We start from the raw sequence: 20,596 nt of genomic DNA, 5'->3' as shown, positions 1-20,596 counted from the left end.
ATCTTGGGCTTACTTATTTTTGTTTTTATGTGACAGATTTGCTAAACAAAGCTTACAAATCCCTTCTTCCTCTCTACTGAACACTATCCCCACCCAACACACACACACACACACACACACACACACACACACACACACTCTCTCTCTCTCTCTCTCTCTCTCTCTCTCTCTCGTCCTCACATCCAGGCCCCATTAGACTGTTAACACCCACATAAGCTCTAGGATGCCAAGCTTTTCTGAGGGAAATTGACTCTACTGAGTACTCCTTTATCCTCAGTATACATTACATTACAAGTAATAGTACTGAAATTCTCTATGCTTACAATGTTCCCTAGGAGTGTATCAGTTGAGCAGGCAAAAAAAAAAAAAAATTCGTGGAAGTTTATTATTTTTCCACCAATATATTTGACACCACCTTTGGAAAGTGAACAAAAGGCATACTGTCAAGCGGACAGACCTGGACAAAATGTTACTGTTTGTTCCTCACGAGCACAGAAGTACATTTAAGCAAAGAAAGACATTCCACAGCTCTCCTGGGGCTTCCTTCCTCCGGCTGAACTACACCAACATGTTCACACCACTGTGGGTCAGACTGTGCTGGAATTTAAAATGCAGACTTCTATTTGCCAATTGCTTAAATACCGCAGCTGTAAAAATTCATATTAGGATTGAACCTGGCTTTAAAATATCATGAAACAAATGAGAGTTTATTTAAAAAGAGAGAGAGAGAGAGATATGTACACATGAAATTATAGTAGAAGACACGGAAATAAGGACTGTCCTTGTTTGGCAGATTCTATAAGCCTCAAAGTCACCAGAAGTCACCTGGCTTTGGATTATGTTTCAAATCCAAGCTCACTGACATTCATGAAACTTTTGGCAAGCATGGGCCAAGTTTCGAGCAAGGCTGGGTAGAATACTTCTTTCATGTGGAACTTGTGTGAAACTCAGTGGCTTTGGCTAGATTTCACCTTGAGTTTCACATTCAAACAATCCCAAGTTTCAAAGTAAAATTAAGGGGCGCAGAGAAACAGAGAAAAGGGGAGATAAAAATAGGGAAGAAATGGCTTGCCTGGGAATGGAATGGTCTTCTAACATTTTCCTACTCAATGTCATCCTGGTGCCATTTAATTTTGCACCTGAACTTGTTCTGCCTTTAGCAATATATCTGCACTCAGCACTGCTGGTCCAAGTCTTCCCAGTACTGAGGGGGACAGTATTCTGGACCCCTAAAAGTCCCAGGCTCAAAATAACTGGAAGATTTAAAATGTTAACTATATGCACAAATGTGATGATTAATATACTCTTTATAATGTAGACTTGAAGGGGAAAAGTAGTAATTAAATGTCCAGGTTTGGGAAATAAAAAACTAGACCGAATATCCTAGGTTGAATAGCAGGTTTTCCTACCGTTAATCCAAATTCTAGAGAACCCATTGCATCTGCTCCTAATCCAGGGGGACCTCCCCCAGAGCATTTTCCATAGCTCCGTCCGTTTGAAAACTTGTCCTGAGGGCTCTTGCTTCCAAAGAAGCAAGGTGCAGGCTACAAGGAGCAGATGCGTCATGTCTGAGGAGCCACTGTCCTTCACTGGGACAGAAACAGTCTCCTGACAGGATTAGGCTCATTCTATTCCTAACCTTCAACAGAATATGCAGGGACAGTTTGCCAGGGAACCTCAAACTCTGCATCTGGCGGAGGACTTAGAAAATACCCTGTGCTTGGGATGGGGAAAAAAAAGGGTAACAAACAAATATAATGCACGTGTGAGCTTTCTTTAAAATAAGAAAAATATTGAAAAATTGATTGGCTAGTAAGTGCTACCTTTTGTCCATTTTAGGATATACATTTAAAAAAAAATCCCTTATCCCTCACACAGTAGAAGTTTCACTAGTATAACTGATTTTGGCTACTGAGGATTTTTGTTTTTTAAGGTTTTTTTTCTTCCTTTCTTTCTTCTTCTTTCTCTCTCTCTCTCTTTTGTTACTCAGAAGATCATTGTGTGTTTAAAATGCATGTTTTCTTTTGACATGTGGTCTGTGTACTGACAAACTTCTTTGAAAAAAAGGATCTTTTAATTCCAAGCATTTCAGTATCCATGTTAAAAAAGCACCAGTAGGGCCCCAAGGTACATGGTGATCCTAAAGATGCGGGACACTCAGGAGGGACTCCGTGTACTGTCATTTGCTGCTCACTGTTAGACATCTGCTGGGGGGAGCCATGAACTGTTGGGAAGTCTGTGTGGGGGAGAACCTTGCCAGAGAACCGTTTTCTTTCAGTTGACCTTATAGAAGTAAAATCTAAGACATATCAGTGAGGAAAACCAAAGTTCCAGTAAATTATTTAAAGGAAATGCTATCAAAGCATCAAGCCAAAAAAAAAGAAGAAGAAAAAAGACTTTTTACTGAACAAAGTAAATACCCACAATCAAAGTAAATGCTATGTTTGAAGTTCGAGTCCACAGATCAAAGTACTTTGCAAAATGTCAAGTGCAAGCATAAGGTGGGGGGGAGGGCGAGGGAAGGCACAGAAACTAAGCAAAACATTAGATTGTCACATTAGAGAAACCTGCCAGCAAATGTACCTAGCAAAAGACATCCAGCTTAGTAAGGAATTCTCAAAATTGAGTCTCCAAAATGTGCTAGGAACATATAAAACAACAACCACAACAACAACAAAACAAAGAAACAACCCCTCCAAACAACCGTTCTAATTCCAAACTAGCAATTAACAAAACAGTGATGAAAGGAGAACATAACATGGGATAGCTATCTGGTCATCCTTAAAGAAAAATCATCAATACAGTCTCTTTGCTCAGGTGGTTACATCTTTTACCTCTTTAAAAAAATGCCCTGGGAAAGTTAAAAATAAGAAAGCAGTCTAAACAACAAAATTATGACGTCTGGAAGGTCCCTTGCATTGCCCTGGCAATGAGACTTAATTAGAGTTCTGATTCAGGGCTCAAAGTCCAGACTGTACTTCAGGTCACTATTATAGACAGCTTTAGGCAAAATTTAAAATCACAGCCACAAAAATGCACAGATGCTCCTGTCGTGTTCTGGAACACAGTATTTACCTGGGAGTCATTCACAGCCCCTCTTAATTTTCACCATAAATAAATTATTTTAAACACATGGATCATGAACATATCAGAAAACGAATAATTCCAGAAGAAAAAAATCTTACCTACAGGCAGCTGAGTTCAACAGTTGCTCTAAACAGAGGAAGTAGGAGTCAGTGGCCTTTTACATGCAGAGATTGTTTATTTAGCCCTTTTTAAAAGGTCTTGAACTCCAAAGGTTTAAGATTAAGTCCAATCCAAGTGTCTGAAGGGAAAAAAGGCAAGAGAGAAGGCAAATAAGAGAGGGAAAGAATCCCAGCTGCTGGGTGGTGCTACTGTGCTGAGAGCATTTGAGCTATTTTCAGCATTAACAGCAGCCGGGGTTGTCTGCAAAGAGATGAAAATGCCTTGCCCGAGTCGCCACCCCCCACACCGACCAGGAAACCCACAACAACTTGGTTCATTGTGCAAATATTCATTTAAATTTGGGGGAAAATTGCCAGCACCATAGAAAACAAAACAAACCACAACTTGACTGGAATCTTAAGGAAACACAGTGTCTTGCCATGATCCTCAAATTTTCAAAACGATTTCCCTGATTCATTGCAAGCAAAATGTTCTGTTTATGCTTTATGGAGAAGGAAGACTTCTCCTCTGATATTTGCTTGCTTACTTCTGTGGGTCTTAAAAAAATATTTTCGATATGTTAGGAATATTCATTACCAGTTTAATTCTTCTTAAGACTGAAGACAAATGGTTTCTTTCTAGCATGCACCTAAATTTCCAGTTTCATCAACTAGGCTATTTTTGAAAGCTTCTGGTTAAGGCGTTGACATTTCTTATCTGGCGGCAGAGACGGGGCCATTCAGTGACATGATGCAGACAGAGACTGACCCCTGCTTCTGACTCCATAGGCCAATGAAGAAATAATTCCAACTGGGTCACCAGCAATGACTGGAAAACTATGAGCATTCCTTTTGTTTATTTTATTTAATTTTAATTTTTTATTTTTGAAGGGGTGGGGGTTTGTGAGGAGGGGTGCTCCATTGCCTTGTTTGTTTTTGTTGAAACAAAGTCTCACTCTGTCACCGTGGGTAGACTGCAGTGGCGTCATTGTAGCTCACTGCAACCTCTAACTCCTGGGCTCAAGCAATCCTCCTGCCTCAGCCTCCCGAGTAGCTGGGACTACAGGCGTTTACCACCATGACTACACCATGACTACGCTCAGCCAGGTTTTTCTTTCTTTCTTTCTTTTCAGTAGAGACGTGTCTCACTATTGCTGAGGCTGGTCTCAAACTCCTGGCCTCAAGCAATCCTCCCTCCTCGGCCTCCCAGAGCACTAGGATTACAGGCGTGAGCCACCATGCCCAGCCATGAACTTCCGTTTTGTTTCTAGAACCAAAACTTAAGAGCTAGAAGCTATATTCACATTCATTCATTCATTCATTCAGCAAATATTTATGTGGCAAGCACTTCTGCGCCTGCAATAAGTGAGGCACTTTGAGAATACAGCAGTAGGCAGAATAATCAGTATTCTTGCCTTCTTTATGGCACACAAATGCAGCAAGAATAAATAAAAATGAATGTGTTACATTCTCCAGCCTCTTTCTCACATGATGAGACTATTCAGATTGTAGCAGTGTGAGACTGAGATCTCTTCCTACTGTGACTGAAGGAAGACGCTTGTGTCCTCAGACCAACTGGCTTGCATGACTCCATTATGCTTTTCGCACCACCAAGAAGCAAAATTACTTACTTCCTACCAAGGAACCACTTAAGTATTTTTATAAAAGCCTTTATTCTATGTAGATGAAATCTTTGTTTCTTTTCAACTTCCTACTCCCTCTAACAAAAAGAATGCTTAAGCAGCCAGAAAGCGCTGTAGAGAGGCTTTATACATCAGGAGGCAAAACAAGATTCTGCAATTTTAATCCAGTATTAAAAAACCACCTTGATATATTTTATAATTAATATGATGGCTGTACCAGATGCTCACATCACATCCAATTCTTTCCTTGCAATTAAAGAAAGACTCTGGAATTGATTATAGAAAATACTAAGGATTATGCATCACATAAAAAATGGGTTACAAGTACCATGTTAAAATAGTGAAATCCTTCAGCTCAATAGACCCTAATATTAAAACTACACAGACATTTTGCTTAAAAAAAGAATCACAACTTAAATTTGAAATGTCTAATCAGATTTTTAAAAATAGGATTAACTTCGTTTAAAAAATACATACCAGGCTAGAAAAATATCACTGTAGATAATGCGTTTTTCCGTTCATTTATTTTAAATGGTCACATTTTAATATGTCTTAAACACCTGCCAATTTAAAACAGGGTATTTGTTTTGCTTGGCCACAATGTTGAATGGTCACTCTACTGGCAAAAATTGGAAGCCTAGCCTCAGATAAACACATTTTTTAAAAAATTGTTTTTACTTTTTCTTCCTTATAATAGTTTATAACAAAAATTGGAAGATACATTTAAAAATTGTCCTTCCTTGAGAAACTATGGGCATTAATGAAACAAATATAGATGAATTCTTTGACTACTAAGTCAACCATTACTTTTAAATTCCAAACTGCTTGCCTGCCACATCGGTCCTCAGGGAAGCCCAGTGGCTCCCTTTTACCTGTTGGAGTCCCATTGTATCAAACTCTGCACTGGAACAAACAGGCCACGCCCCTGCTGGCTGCGTTCACTTAGGATGATGCCTATCCTGCTCTGTGGCAAACCACGGTCCCTTTTGTTCCCCAAGGATCCCGACTGTCCACATAGCCTGTCAGTAAGCACCTGTCAACAGGTCTGATGGCACAGAAGAGTACAAGTTCGACTTTAGGCATATTTTAGAAGGTGAGAGGGTAGTAAGTTCTCACTTTTCTACTTACCCAACTAGTATGACTTTTACATGCTATTCATGTCTTAACAATTGTACCAACTGCACTAATGTTAATGATTTTATTCATATCTTTCATTTGTTCTTTCTTTTTTTTCTTTTACAAATAAGTTTATTTTAAAAATTAGGACGTGCTGATATTGAAGTGGACTTGTTGTATTGACGAAACACAAAAGAGGGCTTTGGCGTAACCCCACCCCTGTATAAAATGGGGGTGATAACAGCACCAATCCAGAGCTGTGTTAGGGCTCATTTGAATAATGCACACAAAGGGTTTAACTGAGTGATGTCTCGTGCGCAGCAAGCCTTTGATTAAAGTTAATACTGTTATCACAGCTTTGCTCTCCAATATGGTAGTTACCTGTTGCTATTGAGTTCCTAGAGTATGGCTAGTCAGAACTGAAATGTCATGTAAGTGTAAAATGCACACTGGATTTCCAGGACTTAATATAAAAAAGAATGTAAATTATGGCACTAGTTTCTTATATTGATCAAATGTTGTAATGACAGTATTTTTGACATATTGGGTTAAAGAAGATATTTTGTTAAAATTAATTTTACATATTTCCTTTTAGTTTTTAAAACATGACTACCAGCAAAGTTAAAATTACACATGTGGCTTGCATTGTTTCTATTGGGCAGTGCCATCCAAGCCAACGGTTCTCAAACTGTAGTGAGTGTCTGTCACCTGGAACGTTTGTAAAAACACCGATTGCCACCCCCAGAGTTTCTGATTCAATAGGTCTGGGAAGAGCCTGAAATTTTGCAACTCTAATAAGTTCCTGGGTGATTCTTGACAACATTTTGAGAACTTCTGGCCTTGAGCCTTGGTACTTAAAAGGTGGTCCATGGACCAATTTTAATGTCATCACTTGGGATCTTAACAACATCCTCAGGCTATGTGTCTGCACATTGAAATTTGAGAGAAATTGACATAAAGTTGTGTCTCTCATCCTGGATCCATAAAAGACTTACCTGGCAATCATTAAAAAATTACAAGTACCCTTGACCCAGCCCTGGAGAGTTTGCTTTAGTCAATCTGGATGAGACCCAGGCATGCAAGCACTAAGAGTTTGAGGGGCAGCGGGGGCCCCATCAGACAGGTGTGGAAGGGCCAGGATCTAGAAACCAGACACTCCTTCTAGTGAGGGACGGGTGGTTGAGGGTTGTCAGGTTTGGGAGGACAGGACCTATCGTGGGTGAAGACAGGAGAAATCACACAGCAAGGGCCCATGAGTGGGTGAGGCAGTCAGCGGAGGAGCTAGGCAGGAAACCTCCCTGCCTTTGCATATCTGGCAGAAGTCCCGGCTGTCCTAGGTCTGGACTTCAAAGGAAGACCAGGTAATGCAAAGCACAGCCTTGGTCTTGGAGGAACTAGAGCACTAGGCAAGTTACCTGGGCAGAGACACAGGCTCAGAGGGATAGGACGAGGACTTAGTTACAAGAACCCTGATATAAGTCAAGAGCAGGACCAAGAGCCACATTAACTGAGTTTCCTAAACTTTACGTAATGACAGGCTTGGTTTCAGAGGCCAGAGCAGAAATAATCTTTCAGACAGAGATGAGGAGGGAACAAAATGGATGAAAGTGTTGGAAGTCAGATTAGTTGTCCATTTCCTTCTCTCTCTCACTAACACACAGTAAAAACCGAGACAGTTCTGGGCTGAGTGTTGGTCCAATTAAAACAATGTACATTAAGGTATAGTTGACACAGACCAAACCACCCTAGAGGGTAATTATACCCAAGAAAGGATCTTTTTAACCGCAATAACTCCCCAATTGTCAAAACCGGTGGGAAATATTCGTATTTTGGAGGAAAGAAGCCTTCTGTTACTCACTGTACCTCTGTTCTACCCTTAAATCAGTGAGCACACAAATTTTAAGAGTTCGTCCAAATAACTTCATCAGTTTGCCAAATGACTCTTCATTTTTTCAGGTGGCACCAGAGTTTATGTGCTTCAGACAGTGTCACTGAAATAAAATCCTCACTGTAGGAATCTGGGCTCACACTGGTAACATTTGAAACTTCCAATTCGGCATGCAGACACCATCTGTAGATTTACTTCTCACTTTCTTGGTTGGTTGTTTCAGAGAACTTTTAAAAGTGCCAAATGCTTAAAGCAGAAAGTCTGAAGTCAGGGTACCTGGGTTTGAATCCAGGTCCTGCCACTTACGCATGACCTTGGGCCACTTAGCCTCTCTCTGCCTCAGTTTCCTCCTCTATAAGCAAACCTATCTCATTGGGTTGTGAGGATGAAAATTGTTGTTATATGAAAGAAACATAGAAAAGTTTGGTGCTTTGTAAGTGCTACACACATGGTGGTTAAATGATCAAATTATATTTGAAAAACTGCAGATTCCTTATGTGGCTAAATTGAGTAATTTTTTTTTAGATATTATGGTGATTTCCAGGGACTTTTATGTGCGTGATTTTTTTGAATGGAAATATTATGAGGGTTTCTTTGAGTGTTGTTTAAGTTTTTTTCCCAAGAGAACTCAGAATTCTCAATCGATTCCTCATCACTTCCTATTATTTGAGAGGATCTCAGTAGGAAGGAAGTGAATGTAGTTTTCCCATGAATATTGTTTTCTAGAGTACATTTTTTCTCCCTGAAGTCCTTTGAAAAGTGAGTCGCACTATAGATGTCTGAAGGCTTTCGTGGCCCATGTCAGTTCAGTAGCATTGTCTAATATTCCGGGAGAACAACGGGTCATTCTCCTAGACAAATATTTTAAGTGCTTAGGGAGAGGCAGCAAGACCGTCTGAAACAATGGCGTGAGTTACAAAGATGTATTGAAAAGGCAGTCAGATTCTCCTACTGTAGGGACTATAGAAATCAGATAATGCTGATTAAAGGAAGGGGTGGGCCACTGGAAACAGGCATGTTGGATACGAGTGAAGGCTCTATTAAGAGGAATAACATTTTTCATGCTCCTGTGCTTCAACCACACGTAACAAACTGAAGCATAGGCAAGAAAAATGATGGTGCTTAATAACATCGTGCATTAGCAGGCATCTGCCAGGTCATGTACAGGAACCTCAGCTATAACAAGCTGTGTGCTGACCAAGGCTGAAATGCACTGGGCACGGAAGCTGCAGCCCAGAGGCTGAGCAACTTCAGACCAGTCAGGCGAGCCCCCTATGCTGTGTCCTGAAATGCAGGCAGAGGAACTGGACTACACATCCTGTGCTCACTCTCAGGTCTATGCTTTTGTTTGGGCTTATCTAGATTACACGCAGCAATCTCCCATGATTTACATCTGCTGGTGTCACTATTTGGAAGCTGGCAAATCATGTGTTCAATGACTTCTACAGCCTGGTTATTGATGTTAAGCAAATGTTTTTTCTAGGAGGTGATTTGTCATCACATGTAATATTTTACCATCGGGGATGGGACTTTACTAAGTGAGGCGGAAATCTTGACAAAACTTTAAAGGACTATTAGCCAAGGCAAGAGATTATACAGAAATGACTTCTTAAAACCTTGAAATGCAATTTTCTAGTTAAAACTTTGTTTTTAAACTTACTGCCTGAACTCCATATGTATTTAAAAAGTATCTCTGCTGTTTATATAACCATGACTTAGCTTTTTTTGACATTTACATTGCATTTGAAATTGAGCATATGCAACAGTTGCTAAATATGATATGAAAATTGTTAAGATAAGCCTTCTTAAAGTGGCTTATTTAGGGGCCTGTTCGATCTGGTGTCTTGCAGCATCTCTACCCACATCCCCACCATCCTCCTCCTAGCTCCGCTGCTCCAGCCTCTCACGCCTTCCTTCCACTCCTGGGATGCGCCATGTTCAGGGCCCTGGTGCGGCAATCCCTGGCTGGCACGCCCACCCCCCGCAGCAGAAGTGCTGTGCAGCCTTCAGTCTTCGGTCCCTTCCCCAGGAAGGGCTTCCCTGATCCACCAGCCCAGCTCAAGTTTTTTTCTTGTTTTTAACCCTTAAAGAATCACATTCCTCTTTCCCTCCAAGTTCAAACTCAGTAGCATGTATTGCTCCTGTTTTCCCCGCATGTTGTACTCCTCACACAGGCGTTGTATGCGTGCCTGGCACACAGTGGGTGCTCAGTATGCAGCTGTTGGATCAATAGGCAATTAAACAAGTTCTGCATTAGGTATTAAATAACATGTGAGTACATTTTTTGTTCTATATTTATCAGAACTTGTGAAATAAAAAGTATCTTATTACGTGTAAAGCAAAACCCATGTATTCCAATTAAGCCACTGTTTCCAACCAAGACAATTTTCTGAAATATATTGCTTTGTAGCTACAAATTTGGTTTAAAAGGTGACTTAAGAGGCAGATGTCACTTGTTTTCCCCCCAGGATATATTAATAATATATTCTGTTATCTTAATAATTTGCATTTATCTTCTAAAACAGATTTGAAATAAAACAAGTTATCTGCACTCATATACCATACCTCCAGACCTTTGCTGGAACCAAGCGATACTCTACCAGGGTGTATTCATCCCTCGGGTGAGGTCCTGGATAAAAATACCTCTGACTAAGGTGGTTGAGAGAATTATATATTTGTCTATATATTGCTGGACAGTTACGCCACCTGCAAACCATGTCTGATGTTTATAAGGTCATTTTATGAGCAGAACCCACCCTGGGCCGCCTGTCCCTGGGAGTCTTGTGAGAGGTAAACCCAACCCCTCACCTAATTAAAAGGCTCTATCGAGGTAATCTGTTAGGTGAAGCTAGAAACATAACTAACACAATCACGTAAGAACAACTTAATCACATTAGGCTGGTGGAAAGATAGCAGTAGACTATTAGGCCCGCCATTAAGATATCACCTAAAAAATAGTTCCAGAAGTTTTGAAAGAACTTCTGGGCATCAGCAACCAGCCTTTCCAACAGTCGTGGCACTAAGTTTCAGGCCCATTGTCATTTCCTAATGGAGCGAAAATTGCCCTAAAAAACAGCACCCACATGCCTGAAGCCCTAGGAACCACATCATTTGAATATTTTTGGCTCTAAATATAGTAAAGTAGTTGGCTCTTTCTTTAAAACTAACATTGAAATTCAGTGATATCAAGAGAAGTAAGAACACAGCAATAATCTACAGGAAATGCAAAACAGGAACCCATTGTTTATCCCGTCCTCAGTGCACGTTGCCAGAGCATTGTTCAGAAAACTTTGGAACAGGGTCACTTCAATGTAGTTTATAGAGCTTTTAAAATCTTAAATTGAATGGTGGAATTCGTCCTTGTCACAGAAAAAGCAATTGTGAAAGGATGATTCAAGGCCAGTAATGTACTGACTTTGAACATTAAAAAAAGCCTTTAAGGATTTTACTTATGATTTAAAATGGTGAATGCTATCAGTCAAAACTGAGGAGAAGGTATGTTAGATTAGGAAGCCAATAATTTTTCAGAACTAAATAAAGATACACATGCAACATGGAAATTATTCTAAGCATTCTTGTGTCATGGTTCCTGACAAAGTACCGTAAATTGAAGAAATGAATGTAAATCATAACACATTAATTTTATAACAGGCAGTTCATGTGTAAATATTTGTCCTTCTATCCATGCCTGCCAAGAACTGTGCTAGAGTGTAATGATTGAGAAGGTGGCTCTGGAGCCTGTCGGCCACCATTGCATCGGACTCTACTGCTTCCAACATGTGTGGCTACTCTAATCTTCTCCTGCGTCAGTTCTCTTAATCAACAAAGCAAGGATTATAGCAGTGCTTGACACTTTTGGCTGCTGTGTGGATGAAATGAGTCAATATATGCAAAGCTGGGGTTTGAGGATAAATAGTTCTGAGTTACATTTCTGGTTCTGCCATTTATCAGCTCTTTGATTTGGGCATGACCACTGAGCCTCAGTTTCCTCAGCTGAAAAATGGGGAATTTAATTCCCTTATAATTTATTTCAGTTAGCTCACATTCAGAGTTTTATGTCTTTGTTTTGTTTTCTATTTTAATTTTAAACAAGAATTCATGGAATTGTCAAGCAACTGGATTGAGAAAAGTCCTATCTCTGCTAATAACTTTGTCCTGTGGTTGATGTCACTGTCTCCCTAGAGCAATGACACTATCATCATTTCATTTGATAAGGAGAAGAAGGTTGAAGAAGAAAGATATTGGCATTAAAAGGAATAATGTGGAAGAAACAGAGAAGAATTCACTTTGTAAGGCCCTGAAAGAATCTATCATTCTCTTAACAGGAGGGAGAAGCAGAGCTATAACCCTATCCATCTTGTTGCAAACACACACACACTAACTTATGTCAATTAATTACAATTATAATGAATGATAATTGAACTATAAGTATCCCTGTATTATAGCAATGATTACACTGCAAGAGAAAAGAATCAAGGCTTTGGAATCAAGCAGAACTGACCTCAAGGCTTGGCTTCGCTGGTGGCAGGCCACGTCACTTTGGGTGAGTTACTTAATCTCTCTGAGCTTGGATTTCCTTGTCTATAAAAAGCAGACAATCCCATCTATCTATCTGGGAGTCTTTTGAGAGGATTAAATAAGACTTTGCATGAAAATTGGTTACTCCATCAAGTGCCTGTTGCAGAAGAGGGACTTAATATATCATTGTTGCTGCTTACCTGTCTTTTTCCTACTAAACTATAGGCTACTTGAGGACAGGACTCCCTTTAAAAACGTAAATACAACCAGCCCCTAGTGTTAGGAGACTAGGAGACAGGGCTGAGACCAGATGCAGGGGCTTGAAGACTGGGTGCAGGTGTTAAAGTGAACCACTCTGAAGCAGAAGGTAACCAGAGGGGCTGACAATGACAGGCAAGAACCACCTTCAACTGGCTTGTCAGCTGTCTCTGCCACTTTACATGAACTTCAGCTAATTACACTATCATTTACGTTGTGGTTTTAAAATTTCTCTGCCTTTAAAATCACCATGACAGTTCTGAGACAACCATATGAAGTATGAAAAATGGGAGGGAACTCAATTCTAGGAACGACTACCCAAATTCTCAGTAAAAGCCGACCCTTTCGCTTTGAATATTCCTCCCCTCAATTAGTAAGACTACAGATCTAAGACCACTTCCTCTCAGTGCAGCTGCTTTTTTTGAGCCTGCCTGCTCTCTTTCCTGAAAATGTACTTTTTCTTTCCATAAAGCTTTTGCTTGCTCAGTTTATGTGGTGTGTCCTGCAACTCCTTTCCCTGATGAACAACAAGAACTTGGAAAAACCTCCATTCGGAGGCCTGAAACAATAGTGTCCAGTTACTAGAATGTACTGGGTGAAGGAATATATCCCAAATAAGGCAAGACAGGGGCACCTTGATAAGAAAACTAAAGACCAACAATAATGAATAGAAGACTTGACTTGCATAAGTGGAAATAGTTAAGAGAGACAGGCACTGACAAATTGAACTAATGTACCAGGGAACAGATGCAAGTAAAAAGTAGGTAAAAGACATCTTCCTCACACACATATTTAGAAGGGAGAGACAAACTGTAAGTGACAGAGAAAGGTTGTCACGTTGACCATCACACTACCTGACAGGATTATAAATATCATCTTCAAATGGGGCTATTTCTATATATCATCTATATTTTCCTACTTTGTAGAAAGATGAGAATGACCTTAGGCCCATGATTTCTGTGAGCTCTGTCTGATCTCCTTTTTAATTTACAGGAGTTTTTATATAAAACTCAGGTCTTCTAATTTCTCTCTGACGTCCTTCCCTCCCATCCTGGGTGAGTGACTCCACCTTGGGGACTGGTGGGTTTTATGTCTAAATCCAGTGACACAGATCCTGGGTGGGCAGGCTTTACATATTGTTCCTTCCCCATGTCCCTGTCTATAGCATTCCTCGGATATGGCATAGTCTGGAGACTTTCCGGACCAATTTTAGTTTCTTATATTTCTTACTTTTTATTTAACCTTGAATAGTAGCTGAAAGGAATATTACATCATAATCATCCCCTTCACACTTTAGAAATTTCGGAGTGGAGGATGATTTCATAGGTAAAGCTATTACTAGGACTAGGGTCTGAGAAACATCGTCCCGGTGGGAGCCAAGAGGCATAAACGACATCAATGGCATTTCCAGACCTGAGACAGGATAGGAAATTCCATGGGTCCTGCCGGTCTGTCCATGAGCACCATGGCTGCTCCAGCACCAATTGCTACTTTCTTTTGCCTGGAAGCAGCTCTGAGAGAGACTTGCTCTTCAAAGCCCTGATCAACTAAATTAGCTGTTAATGCTACTTACAATAGTAGACTCATTTAAGTATCAGATGATAGCTTCACTAGAGTAACGAAAAGGTTTTCACAGAGGAAAGAAAATAGACACAAATAGCAGAGAAGATGAGATTTGTAATAATTTTGGTGAGAATGGATTCAGCGGGGGGGAAAGAAATCAATAGCCTATCTCCTAAAGAGAAAAACAGATAAAATTTGGAGCTTCAAAGTTCAAAATGAGGCACATTTCAGTTGAGGCATAGCCAGACACTCAAGCAGAGTAAAGGGACCTTAGACTCAATCAACTATCAGAGAATAACACTGTTTATGACAATTAGAAAAGTGACTCAATGAGATAATTCTCAGAGGTAAATTAGTTTTTATTAATGCAAGACTTGCTTGTAAAAATCTTCTGAAAAAGAGAAACTTGCAGCTGAATTCATTTGATAGCATGATATTAGGATATACTTATTTGATAATTTTATAATTATAATCTATAATGAATCCTACCTGCAATGACAGATGAGAGAACTAAATTCAGGTCGCCTTTAGATTTACGTATACAGTGCTAGGTAAGGGAAGAAAAAACTGGAAAGCTTTTAAGAAATTAGTGCCCGTCACTTGTGGCCAAACCTGGGCTATAAATTGCAGTGGCTCTACCATTCTGTAACTTGAACTCCGTTTTCGTGTTACAGATTAAGATCTATTCACCTGGCCTCTTTTAAAAAGAATTGCACACAATTTGAACACACCTTTGAGACTCTAAATTGGACTTCTGCACCACACTCTATTTTGGGCAACCAACAAAGGTGCTGGAAATTTCAAGTAGTAACAAACACCATGACCTACAAACTTAAGAACCTGAGCTGGAGAATACATGATTCCCAGGTTGCAGAATATACCCTGGCTGTGGGCTCCAACTATTCTTTGAGGTAGTTGACTTACAGACAAAGTCCAGGTCAGGTCATCTTTGTTTGCGAGGCTTTTACTCTTTGTTGTGATGTCTTTAACTTAATATTGTTCTTTTTTTTTTAACATCAAAAGTCAGTTTAAGGAACATTTTAAAGCTTACTTTTCTGTTGCCTTGAGATGATTAATAGATACATTCATTTTTTACAGGAAATGAGAAAGCTTTCCTTCTACTTTTAACCAGCCCTGTAGAGAAGTCCTTATTCTCATTCATCCCTGCTCATCTTAGCCAGATTTGAATTAGCTATAAAGGGACTCAGGTATTCTATGCAGGAATTATTCAAAGTAAAGTCATAATAATTTCATTATTTGCTAAAATACAATTTATCAAATAAATTATAATTTACACTTATAATTTATGTACTATAGAACTATATATCATATTGTATATTAACAGCTTATTAAATATTATCCAAGATATATTTATGAATTAAATTTATCATATAATAAGTTATGTCAATATAATTTTATCAAATAAAGTCATAACTTTATTCTAAATCCCCTCTTTTTATTTTTGTTTTTAAAAGGATAAATTTCTGTGGTACCTTCAGTATCTATTAGTTTCTTAAACAGAATCATTCACGAGAGACATTGTAACACTTAAATTGTCTTGAAAAATCAAGACGATTTAATGCAATATTTCATTAAACTTTTAAGTACTAAAAGTTTTTGAAAATGCACAAGGTTAAGAATTGTTATGTAATTTTGCAGCTATTCTTGCTTTTCTGACCATCTTCTTACTGTTTGAGTGCATTTGGAAATTAGTTTGACCTTGAAGTTTCTTCTTCCACATACAAATACATATAAACTCTTGCACTGTTTCCAAATCAAAGGGAGCAGTTCCTCCATGGCCTGAGTCTGCTATTTCTGTTTCATCAAGAACAATATACCTACTGTAGTAAAGAGGTTTATGAATGGTCCTTGCTAATTTCTAGGCTGATGAAACGCGTCTCTAATTTCGCAGATTTCGAGGAGGCAAGAGATTGGCTTTTATTTCTTATTACACTTATCTCCACTCACTGCTTCAGTGGTTATGTTAACTTTGTCCTCAGAGGAATTAGCACTGGGGTGAGATGTAAAACATAAAAATAATGAAGTAAGTAAATCAGCCTATTAACTCATGTGATCAGTGTCCACACTCACACACAAAGACACATTATAACTAAAACATTCCCAATTCTTTCTTACATGATAACCACAGTAGCTCTCCAAATACAATAAATGTATCTTTGCTACTTCATCTGTTGGATGTGTACTAATAGCTTCTGCCAAATGGATAAAGACTGCAGTCCTCAGGGATGATTACAAGGTACCTGAGTTGCTGGGTAACTCTAAAATTGAAATTGTTTTCACATCAAAAGAGCCAGAAAATCTATGGACTCGCATCTTACTCTATTTATACAGCCAGCTGTACTTATAGAAGGTCTCTTTAGGTAAAAGAAATGCTAGTATTTTGATGTTAAAAATGTTGACTTCCTTATTGATACAATAGCCCCTTGGGCAGATAGAAACTCTCATTTCACAAATACTTCTAAAATATGTTTATCACTTAAAACTGACTTTAATTTAGGGAACAACTCAAAGTTCTCTGCTCACATTTTCCTAAAATGAGCAACTTCTGTAACTCAGCATTGACTCTGCCACTGAAATTGCATTCTTCTTCCACACCGCATAAGTGGAAAGTACGGCTGATTTTGCCACTTAGTTAAGAACATTCCAAAGTATCTGTTCTCTGAAAAATTTGAACATTGAGTTGAAAACCATGAGTATAGGGGGAAAGTAATAAAAAATATGAGTATGCTTTTAAAAGCATAGCAATGTAATGATGCTTATTAAAATGCCATTTTCCATAAACAACTTTAAAAGTTTCTCTAAGTACTAATTTGGGAAAGTATGCTGATTTGCAACACAACTTACAACCTACATTTGTTTAAATTAGAATGAACACTTTTTTGCCACATTTTGTCATCCAATGGAATGCTAAATTTACCACCTGCATAAGAACAAAATATGGGAAATACATTTATGAATACATTAAATGTCTAGGAAAAAACTTGTTCACATTTCGTATGATGTTTTGTTTATACAGACTGAATATTCGTGAATTGGGTAAGTTATCTTCAGATAACAAAGTATAAACAGATGTTAAGTGTATAAGGTCCAGGAGGGCAAGAACTTCTGTTTTGTTTCTGTAGTACAGTGCTTAACTCACAGGAAAAGCTGACCTCATGCTGATGAAAAGGCAACGATGGAGTAAATAGATGTGCAAAGCCAGCCAAGGCGAGGCTGTGCAATGTACACTCAACAGCCAATGTTTTGAGGATGACCTTTTCAATTGCTTTTTCTTATTTTAAATGCTATAGCTGAACTCTTTCACCTAACATATTAGGACTTATATGTGAAGTGGAGTTTTTAATAAAAGTTAGTGCTCATACTTGTTATTTATCATACTAGATACTCTCTTAAAAATGTGAAGAAAACAAGATTATTTTTCCCCAAAATTACATGCTGTCAGAGTAACCATTTTCTTCTTAGGTCAGAGTGCTAATAGTCAACAAAGGGAAATTGTTCCACGTGTACATAGCCACAAGACTCTTGATTCTTTTTGAACTCCAATTGAACCGTATTTGGTTCCAAAGTAGAGCTAATCATTGTTAATCCAGAGGTAAAACCATCGCCGCCAATAAACAGACAGGCCCACTAACATTAAGCACAGAAAATCAAGTTTGTGGTGATCAGTTTCCCAATGGTACATTTTCTAAATAATCTTCTGAATTAAAACAGATGCAAATAAAAGGAAATTGATAAAATTTTTATATTCAGAGGGCTTTTAAAATTTTGTCTATTGTTTAGCCTTGTAGCATTCTAATTAGATGTTTAAATATGATTGGTGCGGCATAAATTTCCTTTGATCCCCATCTAGATACAAATTATTTTGAAATTTTCATAACTTTATATAGATTTTAAAAACATGGGCAAGCAAAAGGAAAATAAAAAGCATCCACAATATCATTACAAAAAAAGTTATTATTGACATCGTAGATTGTTTTTTTCCTCTCTACCTCATTTTATTCTTGTACTATTTCTGACCTTTGAGAATAAAGAAATTGGTGTTCACTTCTAAACAAATGTTTCCATAGAGCCCACAAGCAAAAATATAGAGAGAATGATAAGATGAGAGTTATAAGATTTTCTTTTGGCTGATCTGTAGTTCCCACAAATAGGCAGTCTAGAAAAATGTTGAAAGCACAGGGTTTGGAATCCGGCCGACCCAAGTTGGAATCCTACTTTCCCCACATGTGTGACCCGATGCAAGTTGTTTAGCTTCTCTGCGCCTGTTTCCTCTTCTGTAAAATGAGAATAATACTCTGATCAGAGCGTTTTTTGTGAATAGTCAATGAGAGGTATTTAAAGAATTTGGCATGCTGCCTGACAACAGTATGCACTGAATGAATGGTAGCCATTATTATTATTTATAAGAATACTTACTGTTATTCTACATTCCTAACTAACCCTGCAGTTCACAAAGCTCCAGCACCATGTGACATAAAGACTAATTTCAGATCAGCCCAAGAAAAGCATAATTGAGCAGGTAAATCTATTTGAAAACGATCATATGATGCATTCTTAAGCAAGTACTTTAGGATTATTGGGCTATAGTCTCTATCAGCATAGTCAGATGGCTGTTCTTTGCAATTAGGATCTTTAGAAATAATGATCTCCCACATTCTATCCTAATATAATTTTTGCAGTTAATACTCTGCATAATTTATCATAAAAGATTAGTTTGCCTCAGTGCAATATAATCCAGTTGGGACCAGAAGATAACAGAAGTGTGTTGTTATACTCTCATAAAGTTTCTTTGAGTTTTATTATAATCAGCCTTCAACAATTTAAGAGCAGCGTGATCATTGAAAATGTGGTGGGTTTTACATTAAGAAGCTTTTTATTTATTTATCTATTATGGAAATTTATTTTTATTTATTTTATGTAGTTTTTTTTTTATTTTAGGTCCAGTTAAGCTTTGTTAGGTCAAAATGTTTGGGGGATCTTTATTTCCCTTTCATCCTGGGTTTTTTTAATGAATGGCATAGTTATTTATCGAGCACCAGTTATGTGCCAAGTACTTAGTGTGTACTTTGCATGAACTATTTCAAATAAGAGAACTACTGGTCCTATTATCTAGGCATAGTGTCCTCATTTATCAGAGACCAGGCCTGTGGTTGACACACATGAAGTCACATGCCAGCGGTCACACCTCCATGAAGGCTGAGTCCATGACTGGACTTTGGTTCTCACAGGCTCCTGCCAGGCCTGACCTCTCCTTTCCTGCAAAATTGGAGGGACTTTAATGCAGAATTGGAGGGACCTTGTCTCTGACAAGGCACATACAAAGGGAAAAATCAGTTATGGCATATAGAGATGTTAAAAAGCACTTGTTCTACTTTCCTTTTTGAAAGAAAAAAAAACACTGTTATTTACTGACTTTTAAAACTAAGCAACCAAGAATAGGTAACATAAAATTATTTATGAAGTGCAATAAATGGTACTTCAAATGATAGCTTGGATTTTCAAACTAACCACGTAAAGAAATGGCACGAGGCTGGGGAGTGCGGGCAGCGGGAGGAGAGTGGAGAGATGCATGGAGGAGGAGGAGGAGGAAGGAAGGAATAGAGGTGGGGTGGGGAACTCACTTGCATTTATGAGTGTCTGGGCCATTGGTGATCGGTGCTATTCCATGAGGCAGGTCCTATTTTCATAAATAATATGCTATAGGGAAAGTCTGAAGTCGATCATTAGATTTACATTTTTAAGGTAGAGGCGTCCCATTCACAGAGAGCCATAAATCCACATAAGGCATCTTCAAGCACTGACCTGGGGACAAGAACTGCAGTTGCACAGCCCACTCCAAAGTCTCCAGATGTTCTCCTTATCTCAGGAAATTCCAGTTTGTGTTCCCTTGTTCCAGTGCTCCTTCTCCCCACTCTCTAAGGAAACCCAATCTTTTGACTTTCACGTCGGATGCTCCCTCAGCATGGCCAAGTGTGGGAGAAGAGGGATTTTAGAAGTAGAATGACCATGAAGAGGTGCCACATGCCCGCCAGGGTGGGGACTCACTGGGTGGGCCCCCTTGATGTGAAGCAGGGTGTGGTGATGGTGTTCTGGCACGACTGGGGTCTTGCCTGTGTGGGGAAGGTGGGAAGCGTACGGCAGGATTCGTGAACCCCAAATCTCCAGCCTGGGGAAAAGCTGCTTTTTGCCTCTGGCCAGGAAGGGTGGCTGCCAGCAACGACACCCTACAGTAGCTCAGAGTTGTTACTCATCTCATGAAACAAATCGTGTTTCCTTCACAAAAGGCAAGCGTGTTCACAGATAATGCATAAAAATGCAAGTGGCATGTGCAGGGTGGGCTTCATGGGCACGCCACCCTAGCATCTGCAGCTGACCCAGGCGCTCAGTTTACTACTTTGCTTTCT

General features: G+C 39.0%; 1 protein-coding gene across 2 annotated transcripts in view; it reads right to left on the bottom strand.

Annotated features, from left to right (window-relative positions):
• The window catches only part of SORBS2 (sorbin and SH3 domain containing 2), a 194,106-nt gene that overhangs the window by 158,991 nt on the left and 14,519 nt on the right, over window positions 1-20,596 (bottom strand). For both annotated transcript variants that reach the window (XM_045552364.1, XM_045552363.1), the window contains exon 2: window positions 3,186-3,325. The gene's annotated coding sequence lies outside the window, so the exon portion shown is untranslated. The remainder of the gene's footprint in view (window positions 1-3,185; window positions 3,326-20,596) is intronic.

The sequence above is a fragment of the Lemur catta genome, chromosome 5 (genome assembly GCF_020740605.2).
Source record: "Lemur catta isolate mLemCat1 chromosome 5, mLemCat1.pri, whole genome shotgun sequence".
In the NCBI taxonomy this organism is placed as follows: Eukaryota; Metazoa; Chordata; class Mammalia; order Primates; family Lemuridae; genus Lemur; species Lemur catta.
Note: the sequence above shows the minus strand (reverse complement) of the source record. Positions and strands in the feature narration are given on the sequence as shown.